Source organism: Macaca nemestrina, chromosome 1 (assembly GCF_043159975.1).
Source record: "Macaca nemestrina isolate mMacNem1 chromosome 1, mMacNem.hap1, whole genome shotgun sequence".
NCBI classification, from domain to species: domain Eukaryota; kingdom Metazoa; phylum Chordata; class Mammalia; order Primates; family Cercopithecidae; genus Macaca; species Macaca nemestrina.
This window is the reverse complement of record NC_092125.1, coordinates 7730618-7752177: the sequence shown is the minus strand read 5'-3', so window position 1 is coordinate 7752177 and position 21560 is coordinate 7730618. Positions and strand designations below refer to the sequence as shown.

The 21560-nt window shown below is 41.0% G+C and overlaps 2 long non-coding RNA genes and 1 pseudogene across 12 annotated transcripts in view; 2 read left to right on the top strand and 1 right to left on the bottom strand.

Annotated features, from left to right (window-relative positions):
• The window catches only part of LOC105474646 (uncharacterized), a 51664-nt gene that overhangs the window by 1590 nt on the left and 28514 nt on the right, over positions 1-21560 (bottom strand). For 2 of the 9 annotated variants that reach the window (XR_011610187.1, XR_011610188.1), the window contains exons 5-6: positions 16328-17203; positions 14557-14745 (exon numbers count right to left, since the gene is read on the bottom strand). This is a non-coding gene — a long non-coding RNA (uncharacterized lncRNA). Of the gene's footprint in view, positions 1-11914; positions 12498-14556; positions 14746-16327; positions 17204-19502; positions 19675-21560 lie in introns of those variants that run through there. The other 7 variants (XR_011610185.1, XR_011610183.1, XR_011610182.1 and 4 more) reach the window with 7 other exon arrangements.
• The window catches only part of LOC105474649 (uncharacterized), a 45299-nt gene that overhangs the window by 19390 nt on the left and 4349 nt on the right, over positions 1-21560 (top strand). The window contains exons 3-4 of one of the 3 annotated variants that reach the window (XR_011610191.1): positions 876-1113; positions 21245-21417. This is a non-coding gene — a long non-coding RNA (uncharacterized lncRNA). Of the gene's footprint in view, positions 1-875; positions 1114-7573; positions 7693-10269; positions 11739-21244; positions 21418-21560 lie in introns of those variants that run through there. The other 2 variants (XR_011610197.1, XR_011610193.1) reach the window with 2 other exon arrangements.
• Positions 4219-7692, top strand: LOC105474648 (small ribosomal subunit protein eS1-like; annotated as a pseudogene).

The window sequence follows — 21560 nt, the reverse complement described above, 5'->3', positions numbered from 1 at the left end:
CTTTACCCAATTAACTACCCTAGCCGAGGCCCCTTTGCCTCATTATATTTGCAACCGTGTTCGTTGTCCAATTCAGTATGCAAGTGAGTGGCTCTAGCTGCTTTTTTGGGGTCTTCATTTTCTTATGAAGGCTTCTGTGTCACGTAAACTTGTATTAAATAAATTTGTATGCTTTTCTCCTGTTAATCTGTCTATATCGACTGAACTTTAGCGTCCAGGCAGAACCCAAAGAGGATGGAGGTGGAGTTTTGACTCCCCTACAGCTAGCTGAATGATCACAATTGAAGATATTCCATGTTCTTTCTGAGTTTCTTTGAAATTAAAAACATAGACAACCACTCAACTAATATGTCAGCCAGATATGTTTTCTGTCCTTATTGCCTTACTGATGAAATTGCCTTTATTCGTAAAAGATAAATGTGGGAGTCTTTTTTATTTTTTTCTAATGATATTAACTTGACATTTACCTTGGTGCTCTTGGGAACCATAAATGGGCCCTGTACTACTTGTTACAGAATACAAATTCCCAGAACTACAAGAACATCATATTCCTCAAGTTGCTGAAGAATTTCATGATCCATGTAATACAAGGTTCTTGAGAACTTGGGCCTTTTTGACTTGATGGCCTGACTGATGAATGTCTCACTAGGAAGGAAAATTTGTTTAAGGCAGTTTTCCTGATCACATAAAAATATCAATAACCCCTGCTGGTAGTATGTTCTCCAAACTCAGCTGCCTCTGTGGGAACAGCTATTTATATGCCTTATAGGTAATTTGCTTTTTAAAGGGAGTGAAAATTATCCTTCTGATATGTGCAATTCTAATCCTTGGGCCTGGCAATCAAGAAGATGGTTCATGAGAAGTATCCCTTTCAGGTACATATTTATGACCAGAAATATCCCTTGGGAGATGTAAGATGTTGATGTGAAAATAATGGCTTTGCCAGTAGAAGGCTTTCACCCAGTCATCTCCTCTGCCACTTTCTTCTTGCTGAAACTCGAAGTGGAGTGTGGCACCTGAACTGTAGGTGTACCAGATACTCCAGATGGCGAAAAGGTACAGCTGATGTGGGAGGTGTTTTTGAGCCAGCCCCTCTTCAGCCACATAGACTAGGTAAGTGGGTGGTTCTATCTATGGCTCTAATGTGGTGTTTGTCACTGTTTGCCTTGTGTTCTTGTTCTTGGTAATATGTCTAGATTCCTTTTGTAAAGCAAAAGTTGTGTCCAGCAAATCTCTGTATTCCCCCAAACAGATAGGACAGAAGCACTATGGAATATGTTCAGGTCTATAGAAATGGAAGAAAGGAAAGGAGGAAAAGAGAGAAAGAGAGGTGAGGAAGGAGGGAGGGAGGGAGAGAGGAAGAGAAAGAAGGAAGGATTCTATTGCTGATAGAGCTAAAGTTCCACTTTGGTGCCCATACAAACAAATATTTCCCAGAATTTTTCTAACCTGTCATAATTCTGGGGTTCATAACTGAGAAATTAATATACTCCAGTGTGTTAGATTTTTAGTACATTTTAATAATTTTTAACATAGGTAAAAAGAAAAGATAGAAAACTATACTTCATTTCTACCAATATTTATAGAATGGCACTGTGTGGTGGATGCTGTACTAATAGTGCAAAGATACATTCAATCACAAAAAAATTTGACAAACATTTCTTGTGCATTTAATGTGTTTACTGCTCCTTTTGTGGGGAATACAGCAGTTAACAAAACAAAGTCCCCTCCTCACGGTCAGGCCATGTGGTTAGGCTCACCAATGCAGCCTTCAAGGAAGTGATGCATAGGGAAGTGGTTAAGATGCACATGTGCTCTCTACATCCTGTCTTCTCTCCCTACTGGATGTCAATGAGACATCAGAAGGCGTCTGTATCCAAGATGCAGACCATCTGTCAGCCTTGATCTCTCAATAACTTTAGGGACAGAGTCTCACACTCACCCTCTCAACAGAAATGTCTGCATCAAACTCTAACATGAACAACATATAAACTTTTACTATATTGGCTCCTGAACTTTGAGAGTTTATACATTACAGCATTTATTGACCCTTGTCTACTGTACTCACTCAACCCCACTCAACCCCACCCAGCCAGGTGAACTCCTTTGAGACTTAGTTTAGGCCTCCTCCAAGGAAACCTTCTGATCACTTTACCCCTTCACTCACCAGACTAGTTTTAGTACTCCATTTAACACTTCCATATTTTATTTATGAGTTGTGTGTGGTTTTAAAAAATTATGTGTATATTTTTTGTCTTCACTAAAATGTGACTCCTTGAAAGAATAGACTACTTTATTCGTCTTTGCCTCTCCAGAGCTTAGGACACAGACGGACACAAAGAGGTGCAGAAGAAATATTTGTATAAAATATAATAGGTTTTATTGAGGACATAGTTTATGCTGGAGGATATAGTTTAGAAGACAGATGACTGAAAGGCATGTCTGAAAATTTAGAAGTCTGTCCCCTAATACAAAAACAGGGAAATGCTGTTCTAAACTGAAATGTGGAAATAATAATTGCTTGGAAATTTCTTATGGATCTGAAGTTCCATGTAAGACTTGGAGGCCAAGATTAAAAGAATATTAAATAGTATGCATAGATTTGTCCAACCATACGATTTTGAAAGGTACATACTGTGACAAGAAGCCTACATTTCCAAGAGCTACCTAATGATAGTCATTTAAGTCAAGCAAACTTATCTTCAAATCCATCTGCTAACTACACCTTGGGCAAATTACATTCCTTCTCTGAGCATTAGTTTCCTCTTTTGTAAAAACAGATATAACCCATTGACCATGTATATTAAGCTATTCTTGCATTGCTATAAAGAAATACCTGAGACTGAGTAAGTTATAAAAAAAAGAGTTTTAATTGACTCATGGTTCTGTAGACTATACAGGAAGCATAATGCTGACATCTGCTTGGCTTCTGAGGAGGTGTCAGGAAACTTACAGTCAGGGCATGTATTAGTCTGTTCTCACATTGCTGTAAAAAAATACCTGAAATTGGGGAATTTATAAAGAAAAGAGGTTTCATTGGCTCACAGTTCTGCAGGCTGTCTATGAAGCATGGCAGCATCTGCTTGACTTCTGAGGAGGCCTCAGGAAACTTACAATCATGGTGAAGGCAAAGGGAGAGCCATCACTTCACATGACTGGAGCAGAAGGAAGGAGGCGTGGTGGTACATGTTTCTAAACAACCAGATCTCATCACTATCATGATGACAGCACCAAGGAAAATGGTGTTAAACCATGAAAAACTGCCCCAATGATCCAATCGCCTCCCACCAGGCCCCAGCTCCAACATTTGGGATTACAATTTGACATGAGATTTGGAGGGGGACTCAGATCCAAATCATATCATGGCAGAAGGATAAGGGGCAGCAAGCATGCTACATGGCAAAATCAGGAGCAAGAGAGAGCAAGGTGCTTCACACTTTTAAACATCCAGATCTCACAAGAAGTCATTCACCATCACAAGTGATGGTGGTCTCGAAAAGTGGTGGTCATTTTTGCAATATGTAACCATCAATCTGGTAGTAAAAACCACAACCACAAAGGAAGGATTGCATGAATGTGTCCACTGGCCTGTAAGTCACAGCCCAGCTGCCCACTCCATCACTCTGCATATACCACAGCAAGTGTCTTAGATTGTGTTTCCCAGAAGCCTGAAATGGGGATTTTTGTGCTGTGATTTACTGTGGGATCCCCCTCAAAAAGACCCTCTAAAGAAATGAGAGACAAAGGATTGGGCAGAGGAAAGAAGTTCAGTAAAGACATAGTTTCACCTAAGGTATAATCCCAGCCTGATCCCATGGGCAGACAGGCATATGAATGGCACCACAGAGCTGTCCAACTTGAGGCAATAGTACTAAACTTCTATTCCTGTCCCCTCACCATATCAATCAGTCAGTTCTCCTGGAAGTTGAAATGTGTGCATGCCTTGGCCTGAAGGACAGGCTTCTCCACTTGGTGTATTCATCCCAAGACCCAACCTTGGCAACCTTCAGCTCTGATCCTTTAACTGAGAAGTGATTCCTTTATAAAGCTGCATTTTCCACTCAAAACAGCATTTATTTTTGCAAGCACTTTTCTAACATAGATGGTAGGCTTTTCCAGCATTTTATATTGGTCTGTATTTATCACATAGCTGCCTATTTTCTCTTTCTAATTTGATTACCATTTATTACATAGAAAGATTAATATAAATAAAAAATTTTAAATACACTTATAAGAGAAACCAAGGCATGCTAGAGATACTCTTTTCTAGGTGCATACACTAGTAGTTGGGGAATTTGATGTAGAAGAGAGAGGAAAACGTGGCGTTCATGGTCTCACGTGAATGAGTAGGAGGTTTATTGTAAGGAAGAGGAACAATGAAAAGATAAAGAAATTTTGCAACTGCCATGTGGAAAGCACCTTTAAATAAAGAGCAAAAGTGGAATATTTTGTGCAATGTCCTTCTTCAAGTTCTTCCTTCGAACTTAAAAAAAGTTCCAATACTCTGACTGCTTTGAGACATAAACAGGGGTCACTGGGGAGTATGCAGTGGACAGAAGAGATGGGCAGTTAGGATGGGACAACAGCTAAAACTTAACCTAAATCAGGTGCTGGCAAGAGCAACAGCAAGTGTAAATGCACAGAGAGTCAGAGATACTTGGGTTATATATGCACAGGAAGAAAATCCAAATCACCCTTTCTCATAAACTCCAAGTTTTGCATTCCTAGTCTGGTCTACCTCTTTCACTTCTAAACGGAAATAAGTGGTAGAATAAAGTGTTCTGATAGAAGAGTAAATCACAATTCTGTGCTTTGAATATGTAACCAAGACAGATACTGGTACCAGAAGTAGGGTGTTATGTAGCAAACACCTGGAAATGCGGAGCAGCTTTGAAAGTGGGTAATGCATAGAGACTGAAAGAGTTTGAAGGTGCGCACTAGAAAAAGCCTAGATTGTTGTGAATGAAGGACAATTCTAATGAGGGCTTAGAAGGAGAGAGCTGTAGGAAGAGCCTAAATCATCTTAGAGATTTTCTAAATGGTCATGATCAGAATGTTGGTAGAAATACGGACAGTAAAGTTCATTCTGCTGAGGTTTTATTTGAAAATGAGGAATATCTTACTGGAAACTGGAGAAAAGGCCACTCTTTTTATAAAGTGGCAAATAACTTGGCTGAATTTTATCCATGTCCTGGTACTCTGTGGAAGGCAGAACCTAAGGACAATGAACTAGAATATTTGATGAAAAGTATCTCAACAAACCACTCAGGGTGCTGCATGGCTTCTCTTGACTGCTTATATATAGAAAAACGCAAAAAGAGCCTTTTGGCTCTCTAACCAGCACCATGGCGGTTGGCAAGAACAAGCGCCTTACAAAAGGCGGCAAAAAGGGAGCCAAGAAGAAAGTGGTTGGTCCATTTTCTAAGAAAGATTGGTGTGATGTGAAAGCACCTGCTATGTTCAATATAAGAAATATTGGAAAGACACTCGTCACCAGGACCCAAGGAACCAAAATTGTATCCGGTGGTCTCAAGGGTCACGTGTTTGAAGTGAGTCTTGCTGATTTGCAGAATGATTAAGTTGCATTTAGAAAATTCAAGCTGATTACTGAAGATGTTCAGGGCAAAAACTGCCCGACTAACTTCCATGGCATGGATCTTACCCATGACAAAATGTGTTCCATGGTCAAAAAGTGGCAGACAATGATTGAAGCTCATGTTGATGTCAAGACTACCGATGGTTACTTGCTTCGTCTGTTCTGTGTTGGTTTTACTAAAAAACGCAACAATCAGATACGGAAGACTTCTTATGCTCAGTACCAACAGGTCTGCCAAATCCGGAAGATGATGGAAATCATGACCCAAGAGGTGCAGACAAATGACTTGAAAGAAGTGGTCAATAAATTGATTCCAGACAGCATTGGAAAAGACATAGAAAAGGCTTGCCAATCTGTTTATCCTCTCCATGAAGTGTTCGTTAGAAAGTATAAGTGCTGAAGAAGCCAGGTTTGAATTGGGAAAGCTCACGAAGCTTCATGGTGAAGGCAGTAGTTCTGGAAAAGCCACTGGGGATGAGACAGGTGCTAAAGTTGAATGAGCTGATGGATATGAACCACCCGTCCAAGAATCTGTTTAAAGTTCAGACTTCAAATAGTGTCAAATAAAAAGTGCTATTTGTGAAAAAAAATGCAAAAAGACATAACTTAATTAAAGATGGAATTTATTATCAAAATAGAAATAGAACTTAAAGATTTGGAAAATTCTCAGCCTGGCCATGTAAAGAAAAAGAAAGTGTGTTTTGGAGTGAATATTAAGGGTGTGGCTAAGCAACTGTTTGAAACGGAGGTTAATATGGATAGAAGGAAGCCAGGTGCTATTCACTGAGACAATGAAAGAATAATCGCAAAGGTGTTTCTGAAATCTTTGTGGATACCCCACTCTCACAGGCCCAAAGTGCCATGGCCTCGCGGGCAGAACAGTTTCAAAAGAGGGACCCAAGGTGCCTGTGGCCTCACTGCCCAGGGCCACCTCAAATCTCTGCTCCCTGCATTCTGGTGCAGCGTTTCTTGGCTGCCCTAGCTGTTACTCAAGCCACTCAGCAGGGTACAAGCTGTATTACACGGTGGCATCCATGTGATGCTAACTCTGCAGGCACACAGAGTTCATGATCTGTGGAAACATGGCTACCTCCACCTAGATTTCAAAAGATGCCTTGGAGAGCCTTGGAGAACAGGCAGAGAACTTCTACCAGGAGAAGACTGCCACTGAAAATTCCCACCAGAGCAATGCCCAGAAGAGGCATGAGGTTGGAGCAACCTATGAGATCTGAGACATGTAGGACCACCAGTGTGCAGTGGCAGCCTGGGGGAGCCCCAGGCACTTGAGTCTAACCCATAACAGCTTCAGCATGAGCTGAGCTCAGGCAATCCATGGGAGTAGGATCCCTTGGAGTCTTGGGGACCCAACCCCTGCCCCAGTGTGTCTGGAATAAGGGACATGGAGTCAAAGAGTATTATTCTTAGATCTCAAGATTGAATGTTGTTTGCCTTGTTGAGTTTTAGACTCACTCAGGACCTATTACCCCTTTCTGCCTTTCCGTTACTTTTTCTTAGAATGGGAATGTCTATCTGATGCCTGTCCCACTACTGTATGTTAAAAGTACCTTGCTTTATTTCACAGGCTCACAGCTGGAAAAGGAATTTGAATCAGAGAGATCGTACCACAAGTTTTATCTGTACCTAATTTAGATGATATTTAGTTTAGATTTTGGACACAGATTTTTAAGTTGATGCTGGAATAAGTAAAGATTGGAGGGGCTATTGGAATGGAATGAATGTATTTCATATGTGAGAAGGACACAAATTTAGGGGAGACTGGGGCAGAATGCTATGGTTTGAATTTGCCTGTCTTTCAAAATTTATGGTAAAGTGTAGTCCTCATTGTCATAGTATTAAAAGATGGGTCCTATGGGGAAGTGATTGAGTCATGAGAGATCTGTCCTCACGAATGGATTAGTGCCTTGTCACAGGGGTGGAGAAAACTAACTTAGGTCCCTTTTGTCCTGCCATACAGAGCAACAAAGCACCATCTTGGAAGCAGAGAGCCGCCCTCACCAGAACTGAATGCAGGCACCATGACCTTGAACTTCCCAGCCTCCGGACCTGTGAGAAATAAATTTCTGTTCTTTATAACTCAGCCAGTCTCAGGTGTTTTGTCACTGCAACTCCAGTGTACTAAGTCACAGTCTCAGGAAGAAAGCATGCGTTCCTCTTTTCTCCCAGTTAGTGCTGCCAGGACCTCCAGAACTCCGGATGGATTCCCCTGGCTGACACTTGAAAAGATTTTTGCTCTAACTTAATAGATAGGACAGACTGGCAAAGCCATAGTTAAATCAGTTGGAGGAGCCACAAATCAAATCGTCTTCACAGAAGGGTACAAAGCTAACAAGTCCCAATGGTAATGAGGTTTGGGGAATTTTTTTTTTTTAGTTGGGGGGTGGGTATTGTTGTTGCTCTTTGGCTTTCTAGACCAGTAAGCCTGCCAGCAGGAATTGCTTACACACAGCTGTCATTTGGGTTCAGAGTGACTCAGAACACTCATAAAGAGATATAAACCACACGTGCCACCACATGCTTCTGGGCCACCCATGACACAGAGTATATCATTCATTTTCTGACACTTATTCACCATCTGCTCAGGGAAACCTCCAGAGCAAATTAGTGTAGCCCTCACTTTCAGACATTAAAATCTACAGTTATGGGCACAGTAGCTACCCTGTGACAAGCATAGTGTTGGGCATTTAACAAATGTTTTCTCATTTAATTCTCACTACGTCCTCAAGCAGTGCTCTCCCTTTATGCAGATAAGTTTGTCCAAAGGCATCAGGCACTAGTGGCCAGGGAGAATCTAATCTCAGATTTGTCTGGAGCCAAAATTCACACACTTTTGCAACATCATGCAGAGCTAAGGAGAAGTTTGCTCACAGGTCTCTCCCCCAGTCCCACCTCCTGGCATACCTTTCCCTGTCCTCTCTGCAGCTTTTCCCAAACACCCAAGGCCCAGGTGTCCACTTTTTGGGCCTTGACTTAGGTTTCTATAAAATAGAGTTTTTCCTAGTCCTGCCTTCTCTCATTAGGGATTTACCCCACAGACCATGACACTATGATATCAGTCTCTTCTGCATCCTTGCAGGTCTCTCTAGGTACATGAGATGAGTCACAGTAACCTGATTCATGTCATGGTCTTGATACTTAGCATAGCTTGACATTCAATGCCTACCAGAAAATCTCTTTGTATTTTAAGAGGAGCCATTATTAATAACTCAAAAGAATGAGTTATGAAAGCACAGCATTATCTAAAATTAATACACTATACATGAAGGAGGTACTACAAATGTAGACTTTTCCTCTTTCTATAATTTCTCTCATCCTAATCTGGAGGCCCTATCCTTACTTATAGCAGCTGGTAAGAAATCTTGGAATTTTCCAGTATAATGTAATTTTATTTTTTCTGGTAAATAGCACTTCATATCTCACAATCTAAGTTTTAACTTCTTACCTACAGTGTTTCTTTCCTCCAAAGTGTCTGCCTTCCTTATCTTTCCCCATAGATGTGCGTGCACATGGAAATTTATGGAGTCTCTCAGCATTGTAGAAGAGCCTTTGTTTCTTCTCACTGGTTCCTGTCCTCTTCAGATTGGCATACAATTCCTGAGGGCTGGACACCAGGTTGCTGAAGGATCCTGTCCCTGCCCTATAACCCAGGAAGAATTTCTACTTTCCCTTCCTGTCCAGAAGTAATATTCCCAGGGATCACCTTTTTCTCTCCTGCCCTATGGACTTCAGATATATCTCTCTACCTTTCACTATGGCAATAAATGTCACTGATTTGCTTTAATGGTAGTAAAGACTACAGAGAAACAGAGAGAGTAAAAATAAAAAATGCATTAATATGGGAGAAAAAACACCCAGAGGAATTTTTAAAAATAGTTTCTCCATGACAGAAGCAAAATTAGAGCTAGGTGGTTTATACTGGGTGATACAGTTTGACTGTGTCCCCACCCAAATCTCACCTTGAATTGTAATAATTCCCATGTGTCAAGTGTGGGACCAGGTGGAGATAATTGAATCATGGAGGTGGTTTTCCCCGTACTGTTCTCATGGTCATGAATAAGTTTCATGAGATCTGACGGTTTTATAAATGGGAGTTCCCCTGCACAAGCTGTCTTGCCTGCTGCCATGTAAGAAATGACTTTGCTCCTCATTTGCCTTCTGCCATGATTGTAAGGCTTCCCCAGTTACGTGGAACTATGAGTCAATTAAACTTCTTTCCTTTATAAATTACCTAGTCTCAGGTATGTCTTTATTAGCAGTGTGAGAACAGACTAATACTGTCTCCTCCTGTAGATAGCAAAGGAGTGATTCTACTGCATTAATATTAATCTCATGAATGTAGCATCATTTCAGTCCTGTTTTTAGCTCAAGTCTAATTGGAGGAGAGTAGATAGCAACCAGCTATAATACAAAAAGCAACCATTTGGAGTCAGAGCTAGATTCAAATCCAAGCCCGATCATCTCATACAATGTTACCTTTGGGCAAGTTATTCAATCTTTTTGTGCTTCAGGTGGCCTTTCAAAAATGTTATCTACATCATAAAAGTGTTGCTGATATTCAATGAAATATTCCATATGAAACCCCTCACAAAGGACCGGGAACATAGTAAGTCTAAATACATGTTTGTTTCCATTCCTCCACCATTTTCCTTTATAAGATGAAGTGAGAAATTATGTGCTCCCTGGGAAATGACTATCTGCAGAGGCTTGTGGCATTCTACTTTCTGGATATATTGCCTTATGCCTGGCAAACTGTACTGATTAAAAGTTCCAACAGAAGAAGAAAAAACTAATTTGGAAGGGCTAATCAAGACTCTCCATAGTCCAAAAAGGATGATTTCCCAGTTGTGCAGAGAACCAATAAACCTCCATCCTGAAGACAAAAGTAATTTTATGAAGCTGCATGAGGTTTCTCTAGAGAGAGTGATTTCACAAAGCCCAGTGGTCACAGCTGTGCAGTGGAACCAAACTACTTTGAATCTCTGCCATCAAAGGAAAGAATCTCAGGATTTTCTGTTACAGAAGCATGATCGTGTTTAAATTCTTAAAATGCTGCATTAGCAAGAATTCTCCACAGAAACAGACTCTCTCTCTAGAGTTGAGAGAGAGAGAAAGAGAGAGTTAATATAGGAATTGCCTCATGGGACAATGGAGGCCAAGAAGTTCCAGAATCTGACATCTGCAAGCCAGCAAACAAAGAAAGCCAATGATGTAATTTAGTCTGAATTCAAAGGCCCAAGAGTGGAGGTATAGATGGTGTAAGTCCTGATCTGAGTCTAAAGGCCCAATAACCAGGAACACTCATGTTAACAGAAGATGAATAGGCCAGGTGCGGTGGCTCACACCTTTAATCCCAGCACTTTGGGAGGCTGAGGCAGGCAGATCACTTGAGGCCAGGAGTTTGAGACCATCTTGATCAACATGGTGAAACCCTGTCTCACTAAAAATACAAAAATTAGCTAGACATGGTGGTGTGTGCCTGTAGTCCCAGCTACTCGGGAGGCTGAGCCACAAGAATGAACCTGAGAGGCAGAGGTTGCAGTGAACTGAGGTCGTGCCACTGCACTCCAGTGTGGGCAACAGAGCAAGAAGAAAAAAAAAGAGAGGAAGACGAATGTCTCGGCTCCATAAGGAAAGAGAAAATATATTGTTCTGAAGTTTTGTTCTATTTGTGTTCTCAATAAATTGGATGGTACCTACTCACATTGGTGAGGATGATCTTCTGTACTCAGTCTGATTCAAATGTTAATCTTTTCTGGAAACACCTTCACAAACACACCTAGAAATGATGTTTTACCAGCTACCTGGGCATCCGCTAGTCCAGTCAAGTTGACACATAAAATGACCACCATGATTCTACCTCTTATCAGTCAACTCATACACATCTTTTTAAACCACACTTAATCTTCAATTAAAGACACTAACAGGGTCATAATTCTGCCTAAAGTGATACAGCTATCCTGCATACAACCGAAGACACACTAATCCCTTCCCCAGAAGAGGAGGCAAAGTATTTGAGTGACTTTAACTCTTCCCATAGATATCTTACAACTTTACTTCTATGTAAGATTAATAATACTTAAATACTATGATATAAAGTCAATGCATTTTATGTTACATAAGGGAATAAGAGAATGAAAAATATTTGCTTAATTTATATAGATATAAATTAATTTATAAATATATAAGATATATTCCATATATATTCAAATATTATATATATATACACACACACATATATATACACACAAATATATTCATTACAAAACAAGGAGAAAATAATCATGATAGAAAATACTCATTTCTGTAACTGGTCACTTATTCTTAGCTGGTATTTATAAATATCTTCTTCTACTATTCATTCTGTATTCTCTTTGCCTTCAGCAAACACCTCAGCTGGTCATGGTTTTTCACCTGGCAGGGTGATCCAAATCTGAAGGTCCTGGTCATTAGTAGCCCTTGAGTCCTGGTCATTGAGTTGTTATGGTTTTATATTGACCATAATCACAGGGCATGGTGACACTAAAAGATACCTGAAGGATCTCCTGTTTTCTGGACTTACTCTTCTCTCTCTCCATTATGGAATAATAGTCCAATTCTTCTTGGTGGTCTGAATCAATCACCTCAGTCAACACCATACTTCCATTCTTTACCTGTTGATTCAAAACCACAAGGAGCCCAAACTGAGTGGGCAGCAGTCTTAACTTTCAGTTCAGTGGAATCATCATTATGTCTCCTGGTGAAAGCATTTCTCCCTCAGAACTAGAGACCTTTAGGCCAGCAGAGTATAAAGTCATAGAAATGGGAAGCAAAAATTTTGCTAGGGTAATGGTGAGTGGTTCCACTTCCATTTCCACTCTTTGATTCTTCGACCCATGAATCCAGTCTATGGAAAAGACAACACCATGTATTGGACACTGATTTAGAGCACAGAGAACCTTACCCCAGCACTCAAGGTATAGCTACCTAACTGGCACTATAACTGACTCCTCAAAAAGCTATTGCACCATTTTATCAAGCCATCCGCTTCAGAATAGTGGGGAACATGGTTAAACCAGCAAATTACATGACCGTGCATTTATTGCTGCACTTCTTTTGCTGTGGAGTGAGTTCCTTAATCACACGCAATGCTGTGAGGCATGCCATGATGGTGGATAAAGCATTCTGTAAGTCCACAGATGGTAGTTTTGGCAAAAGCACTGTGTACAGGGAAGGCAAAGAGAAGTGTCTAGTCCAGAATAAAACACTGCCCCTTTCATAATGGAAGCAGGCCAATGTAATAAACATGACTCCAGGTAGCTGGCTGATCACCTAGGGATGCTACCACATTGGAAGCTCAGTGTTGGTCTCTGCTACTGGCAGACTGGACCTTTGGCAGTGACCATAGTTAGGTCAGCCTTGGTGAGTGCAAGTCCATGATTCTGATCCTATGAATAACCTCCATTTCTGCCACCAAGGACACTTTGGTCGTGAACCCATTGGGCAGTGACAGGGGTGGCTGGGGAAACAGGCCAAGTAGCATTCACAGGAAGGGTTATCCTATCTACTTGATTATTAAAGTTCTCCTCTGCTGTGGTCGCCTTTTGGTGATCATTCACATGAAACATAAACACCTTCACAAGTTTTGCTGATTTGGAGATGTCTATCCACATTTCTGTCTCCTAAATTTGTCACCAAATTTTCCAATTATGTTCCTTCCAAGTTCCTGACCATCCGGCCAAACCACCATTGGCTACAGCCTATACATAAGGATTTAATCACACATCTTGCCATTTCTCCTTCTAAGCAAAGGGAACAGCCAGGTGCCCTGCCCGAATTTTCATCTTCTGGGAGGAGTTCCCTTCATAACTGTCCTTCAGGGATGTCCCAGAGAGTGGTTGTAGTGCTACAGCTGTCCACTTCTGGGTGGTGCTGCATATCATGCAGAAACATCTGTAAACCAGGCCTAATTCTTCTCTTCCTCTGCCAACTGATCATAGGGAACTCTCCATGAAGCCATAGGTACAGTCTGGGAGAGAGAAAGCAGTGCAGCAGAAGGCAGGAGCATGGGCAATTGGGCAACTTCTTCATGTAAGTTACTTATGCTTTCAGAGACTGTTACGAGCTGGATCACATACATACCACTTCCATTGATGATGAAGAGCTGCGTGCGTGCCTAACTTTATTGCTTGGTGGTCAGATAACACCCAGTTTATTATGGGCAGCTCAGGTCACATGGTAACTTGGTGCCACATGGTTGAGCATTCAGTCTCTACTGATGCCCAATAGCAGGCCAAGAACTGTCTCTCAAAAGGAGAGTAGTTATTTGGAGAAGATGCAGGGACTTACTCCAAAACCCGAAAGGCCTGCACTTCAATCCACTTATAAGGACCTGCCAAAGGCTTCAAACAGCATCTCTATTCACCACTAATATATCAGTCACCATTGGATATGTTAGATCTTATGGCTCAAGTAACAGAGCAGCTTGCACAGTAACCTGGACCTATTGCAGAGCCTTGCTTTGTTCTAGACTGCAGTCAAAACTAGAAACTTTTCAGGTCATTTTGTAAATGGCCCAGCATAACACAGCCAAATGTGGAATATGTTGCCTCCAAAGTCCAAAGAGGCCCAACACGTGCTGTGTCTCTTCCTTGGTTGCAGGTGGTGCCAGATGCAACAATTTAACCTTCACCTTAGAAGGGATATCTCTATATGCCCCACACCATTGGACACATAGAAATTGCATTGAGTTAGAAAGCCCTTGAATTTTTGTCTGATTTATTTCCCAACCTCTGACAGTTAAAGGTCTTATCAATAAGTCTAGAGTGGTTGCTAATTCTCATTCACCAGGTCCAATCAGCAAAATGTGATTAATGTAATGGGCCAGTGTGATATCTTGTGGAAAAGAAAGGTCATCAAGATCCATGAAAACTAAATTATGACATAGAACTGTAGAGTTGACATACCCTTGAGGTAGGAGAGTGAAAGTATATTGCTGGCCTCGCCAGCTAAAAGCAAACTGCTTCTGCTGGTCCCTTCTGCTGGTCCCTATGGACAGGGATGATGAAAAAGCCATTTCCCAGGTCAATAGCTGCATATCAGTGCCAGGAGATAGTTGATTTTCTCAATAAATGGAACCATATCTGGTACAGAATCTGCAATTAGAGTCATCACTTGGTTAGGTTTATGATAATCCACTGTCTTTCTCCAAGACCTGTCTATCACAGGCCAAACAGGATAGTTGAATGGAGATAGGGTGGAAATCACCATGCCTGCATCTTTTAAGTTCCTGAGGGTGGCACTAATTTCTGCATGTAGAATTGCTTTTGATTTGCTATTTTTCTAAGTAGAGGCAGTTCTAATGACTTCCATTTGGCCTTTTCTATCATAACAGCCCTCACTTCACAGGTCAGGGAATGAATGGAGGAATTCTGCCTGCTGCTAAATATGTCTATTTTAATTACACATTCCAGAACTGGAGGGGAAAAAAAAAAAAAAAAAAAAAAAACACCACGGGATAGGTTCAACAATCCATTGGACTCACTGTGAGACAAATCTGAGCTAAAACTTTATTGATCATCTGACTTCCACAAGTCCCTACTCTAATGAGAAGACTACTGTGATGTTTTACGTCCCTGTAATCAGCGGATAGACAAAGCCAGTGTCCAGCAGACCCAAAAGGTCTGATTATTTGCTTTTCCCCAGTGTACAATTATCCTTGTAAAAGGCCATAGGTCCCTTTGGAGAAGGATAGGAGAAAGATTTAACAGTATAAATTTTTAGTATTATACCGTGGTTCTTCCAGGGGACCTGACCTCTTCTTCACTCATGGGGTTCCAGGTCTGTAAACTGGCTCATCTGGGAATTGATTGAGGGGCCACATCTCTCTGTTTTTATGATTTGAGTTAGACTTTTGTTTTTTGGTCTAGAAATGTTCTGCTTATACAGATCAGTTAAGATTTTAGTAGGCTTCCTATCTATTTCACTTTGAGAAACATCATGATTAACTAGCCAACCACCATACGTCTCCTGGAGTCAGACTATTCTGGCGCTGCTTTGACTCTGCTGTTCATTATAATAACCATGCCTACATTGCCTTTGGTGGTTAAGTGCCACCGCCACCACTTGACTCCTGCCATATTCTGGGATCTAATTATTCCCATTGCATTTAGGTTTTCCAATCAAATGACTGTGGTTCCCATTGTAAGGTGGGGCCTACAAAAAAGAGCAACCACAAAGCTCGACAAAGATGGTGGGTATCCCCTCAACATTTATTTATTTATCCAAAGTATTTCTCAAAGTATTGGTGAAAGGTATGTCTTCTGGATTCTTCCGTCATAGGTGAGTAAGGTAAATGACAAGTCCACTCTAATCTTCCAGTCTCCTTAAGACTTTGAATTTCTTCCTCTCTATTAAACTAAGTAAGGTCAGGCATTTCTAGTTCATTTATGGTGGGCCATCTTTTTATCTTTGTCTCACCCAGCCAGCTAGAGTCCTTTCTGCCAAGCCATAACACTGAATGCAGAATCTCTGCTTATTGAGCCCATATCAATAAATTCAGCCTGATCCAATTTTATGTTCCTTCTACCATTTTTCCACACCCTTAATTCCCACACATGTTCCACATCCATAATTCCCATACATGTTTCTGGGATTTCTGCTTGTATGAACTAATAACCCCAAGTAGTTTTTTTGGAATTCAGTGCACCCTGTTATGGGTCATACTTTGTACCTCACCTTTAGGGCCCTGCTGGGACTTGAGTCCAGTCATAGGTCTAGAAACAAAGAGGGGTGGTCAGGATGAGTCCTGAGGAGAATCAGAATTGTCTTGCATGGCAGTTCTCTCAGGGGAGATCATTACCATTTCCTCAAGCAATGCAGGGTTAAACCCCTCAGACAGAGGTGGACAGGCCAATACCACTGACACTGGGGAGGCTGCTGTCAGGAGGGTTGGGGAGGCCTCTTCTACTGGGGCTGGGGAGACTTCTCCCTCTGGAAATGAAGGTTCATCAGAATTTAGGGGCTGAGTATCTCCAGATTCATCAGGGTCTTCCCACATGGCCCCATTTCAAATTGCAGGATTCCATTCTTTCCCAATCAATGCCCTCACTTTAACAGTAGACACCCTGGGAGGCTGGAATTTCAACTTGTGCTGTAATTTAGCCAATCATCAGATGAGGTTCTGCATTCAGCCTTCAGCATTCTCAGCCCTGAAACTACTGGAGATAAGGCTGTCCTTCAGGGCACACCTGGAAGCTCTTAGGCCATTTGTGATTCTTCACCTGGAAATTCAGCTCCCTGAATTGAACTCATTTCTCTTTTTCCACCACACATCCAGTAACATTTGGAGAAACCAACCAGCATCATTATATTCCCTATTTTTCCATAAATGTTCAAAAGTATCATATAGAGAGTCACTTAGTTCACAACAAAATATCTACTAATGAACAGTCTTTAGCACCATGTACAGTACAGAAGATCCTGCTTCACCTCTGGCCTCACACATTGGACAGGGAAAGGAAGAGCGTGCTTCGTCCACTGGAAGCCAGTTTATAGATTGAAAAGCTTGCTCAAAAAGGAGAGCTGTCCAATAAAGGTCTTTCTCCACAGATCCTGAATAAAGAAAAAGGAAACAGTCAGGTAGCCACAGGAAATAAATGTGATGGGTATTTGGGAAAATATAATTAAAAAGAAAACTTTCTCCTTATCGAGAAATCTTCTCCCTAAAGAGAGTTGAAGCGCAAAAAAATAGCGCTTTTATTATTGAATAAGTTTTGGCAAAAAACAGAACTTCAACAAATTTAGTTTAAAGATTGAATTGGCTTTTATTAGCAATTCATGAATCAGGCAGCATCCTGTCTAAAAATAGAGGGAGCTCTGTTAGGTAAGGTGAAACAGTTAGTTTTTGTAAGGTGCTATCTTGCCGAATAAGGAAACAGTATAATACAAAAAAGTGGATTGGTTAACATCAGGTTACTTTAGGTTACTTTCATTCTTTCCTGTAGTGCTGGCTCAGGTTGGCTGAGCCCTTTCTGATTGGTCGTTGTGAATCTCTTGTTTGACTATGTGACACTTAGCATGAATGACTCCATTTTGGTTTGGTCTGTAGAGGCCCAATACAGGAGCTCAATCCAAACCTACAGCCTTCCATAAATTTTATTTAATAGCATTAAACCAGAATGTAATGTGCACCACTACGAGATTGCAAAGACAGAAAGAAATCTCACATTTTTAGATAGCCAAGCAGCCACAATCCATTACATACGTGTTTTCAAGGTAAGCAATAACTAGTCCTCGAATAAAAGGCCTTGACAGCACCAACTGTCACACAAAGTTCTTCCTAACTTTACCTAGGCATGGGGCTGACCACCTGTATTAGCTAATTGGTTTTATCCAAAGGAAGAAGCCAACTTCTCATATCTTATATTGGGGAGCAGTTTTGCAACTTGGAGCAAGATACTTACTGAAGTCAGACTTCTACCCTGACACAGAAACTGGGAGATGGGGGTGCTATGTCCTTTGATGTTTACATTTCAACGAGATGGTTGCCAGGTCCTTGGGAAGACATTCCAGGGTAACAAAGCTGAGGAAAGTCCTACCTAATCTTCAAAAGGATTTAAATACATTTCAAAGAGAGAAGAAAATACTTACAACTAGAAGTTTTCTAAGGTAAATGCTTAAAGAAAGAGAGGAAAATCTCTTTTTGTATTTTCAAGAGGAATAATTAAGCCTTTTAATTTTAGTTTGCACATAATAAGTCCTCAATTAATATAGTGGATAGGTTCTTGGAAACTGACTTTAAGCAAAATGATAATGAAACCAATTTTACCATAGGCTAACTAATATAAAAAAAGAGTTAAGTTTCTGTAACATTTCTGGTCACAAAAACGTTACCAAACCTCTAACAAAAGACTGAAAAATACTTCTAATATTAAACCTTGAAATAAATGAGAGCTGCACATACATTTAAGATCAATAAAAACAAGTAAGATAATTATTTACCCAATTTCGGAATCAGTGAGTGAAGGCAGCCATAGGTAGGTTCAATCAAGGAATAAATGTTTTCACAGCTAAAATCATAAGGAACACCCCCAATCACCATGTGGCTTAAAAAACCAACAATCGCACATATGGCGGCTCACTGAGTGCTTTCTTCCTGCATCCTTTATTGTTGTGCCTTTGCATGATTATTGTATACTTTACACATTCTTATTTGACAATGATTTATGTTTACTCATTCACTCATTTTCCAACCCACTCATTCCAGTTCAGGGTCATGGGTGGCCGTGCAGCCTATCCCAGCAACTTAGGGCAAGGCCAGAACCAGCTCAGGACAGGACACCATCCCACTGCAGGGTGCACTCACACTGGGACCACATAAACACACGTTTCATTCCATGTGCACAGCTTTGGGATGTGAGAGGAAACCCGAGTATCCAGAGCAAACCCATACCGACATGCGGAGAACGTGTAAACTCCACACAGAGAGTGGCCCCAGATGGGAATCTATTTTTTTCCTCCAATGTTAAAATGAAACAAAGTTATGCTAGGACCCACTGTATTTTCATGAAAAGGTTCTGTTGTAGAGGCTGGAGGAATCATGAGAAACCTGTGTGAGCTGGAGTTACGTGGTAACACAAACAATGAATAAGCAGAAGCTATAAGGTAGATAGAAGACACCTATCTCAAGATTCATATAAAAATCTATAACTGAGAGAGTGCTAATAGAGATGAGTGAGAAGCAGGCATGTGGCAAGCAACTGAGACTATCTGAGCAAATCCACCACTTTGCTGTTGCAGTTGCCTTCAATACGGAACCACCACTTTCCAGGCTTGGCTGTCCAGATTTCCCTGAGCTCCCCTGTGTATATATTATTACAACCACCACCACTCCCTTCCTCCGTATACACACCATTACTTGAAGTAGCATGAGGGGGGTCTTCATTTCACGGCTAAAATAGTGCTTGCTTAAAACATGATGGAAATAGTTGTTCCTGAAGGGCTTTCTGGAAAACCTGGGATGCCACCGTGCTGAACACACTGTCATCCAGATAAAATGGACTCTTCTTGGGGAGCCTTGACACCTGGAACATGGGAAGGTCATTCTGTGGATTCAGGGTCACTCTGACAACACTAAAAAGGGCCTACACAGTGTTATACGCATGCAAATAAATGTCCTCAGGTGAATGAAGAATCGCAAATATAGTAGCTCTGGTTTGTGAAAGGTAAGATTTGATTGTCTTAAACAAAGGGCTTTTTTTCTGTTGTTGTTTTTTGTTTTGTACGATTCTTGGAGTCTGCAACTTTAAGCAAAATGACATGTAATGACCTTGACTGTATGTCGTTGGTAAGACCTCCTTGGTAAGAATTTAATAGAATTAGTCTTTGTGCAAGATATTCATCTGTTCATCTGTTGCTCTGCTTATTTGTTCAACCAACCAACAATTACCAGGCCATGCAGGGTTCTATGAACTGAGAACACAACAGCTGATAAGCTAGACCAGGGCCCTGCTGTTGAGGCACTTATATCCCACTGGGAGACAGAGAACAAGCAGAGGCATATGAAGACATAATATATCAGCTGCAAAGTTCAGGGAGAAATAAAGCAAGGGAGGGTGGATACTATCTCAGACACTGTTCAGGGAGATCACATATTATCTTGTGTTCATTATCACTTAGGCCAGCAGTATGAGCTAAAATATGGCAAATAACATTTTTCCAAGGGTCAGAAAGAAAGAAAGCACTGTAGATGACTGGAGTTGGAGGCTCTAAAGAAGTAAATATGAAAATTTTCTTTCTGGGCTACAGAGGTGTGGCAGCTTTTAAGAACCTTTTCTCTAGCTTCCCTCAGAGATCACTTAAAGAAGCCAAGTGAGGTATCTGGTGTTTGCCATTCCTATTAAAGATTTCATCACTGAAGGACCCCTGACACATTTTCACAAGTGATCCAATCATAATGCCCTATAGGAGGGCAGTGCTGCCAAATGGGGAGAGCATCAGTCTAGCTACCCAGAGACCCCAGTCCTATTCCAGATTGATGCCAGATACTTATTTTTATCCTTGTATGATGTGTCTAGTCCACCTGAAGTCTCAGTACCAGTCTCAAGTAGATGAGATAATGGAGTTAAATGCTGTGCTTTGTGTAAATTTCAATATAGCGAACACAAAGCCACTTCTGGGGTTGTAATGCAGCTGATTTCACGCATGCCTTCTCTCCTCTTCCAGACCAGAAGCTCCAGAAGGACGGAGACCTTGTCTTGCTCATTGGTTTTATACTCCAACTCATAGCACTATACTTGGCATATAGTGGCACTTCATACATGTCTGCTTAATAAGTAAGATCAAACCAAATCAAATCAAATTATTTGTAACAGCACTGACTACCTTGTCCTTGATAGGTTTCTCTTTGAAGCAAACAAAGTAGGAGAAATAGTGATATAATTTCTGTTATTATCTGTCTTGTACTATATTTGGTGAAAGTGAACTGCTTTTTATAAAATAAGTGGCTAGGGCTGGGGAGTTTTAAAATAACTCTTCAAGGTAAAGGTTTTGAGTCCCTGGAATGAAATGCTCAATAAAGCAATTACTCCCCTTGGTGGCTTTCCAGAGTCCTGTACCTTTGGGATTAACTTTCCCTTTTCTGTGTTTGCACAGTAGTCCCTAGGGGGACTCTTGCTGAGGACACTTAGTGATGAGACATTGCTTGTTCAGGCTCATACTCCCTTCTGGGAGAAACGCTATACCAGGCTTCCAACTCCATCTCATCTCACACACGGAGGCTTCACCATCCTGGCAACTTTACTGTGCTACCTTTGACCACAAAACAGGTAAGCGCTCAGGGTCAGACATAATAAATCTTGTATGGTGAGGATATCTACAATGTTTGGCACAATCACATTGTTTGAATTTATAAATGATTACAGCAACAGTTTGTATTGTTCATATTAAAGTGAACTCACAGAATCATTGG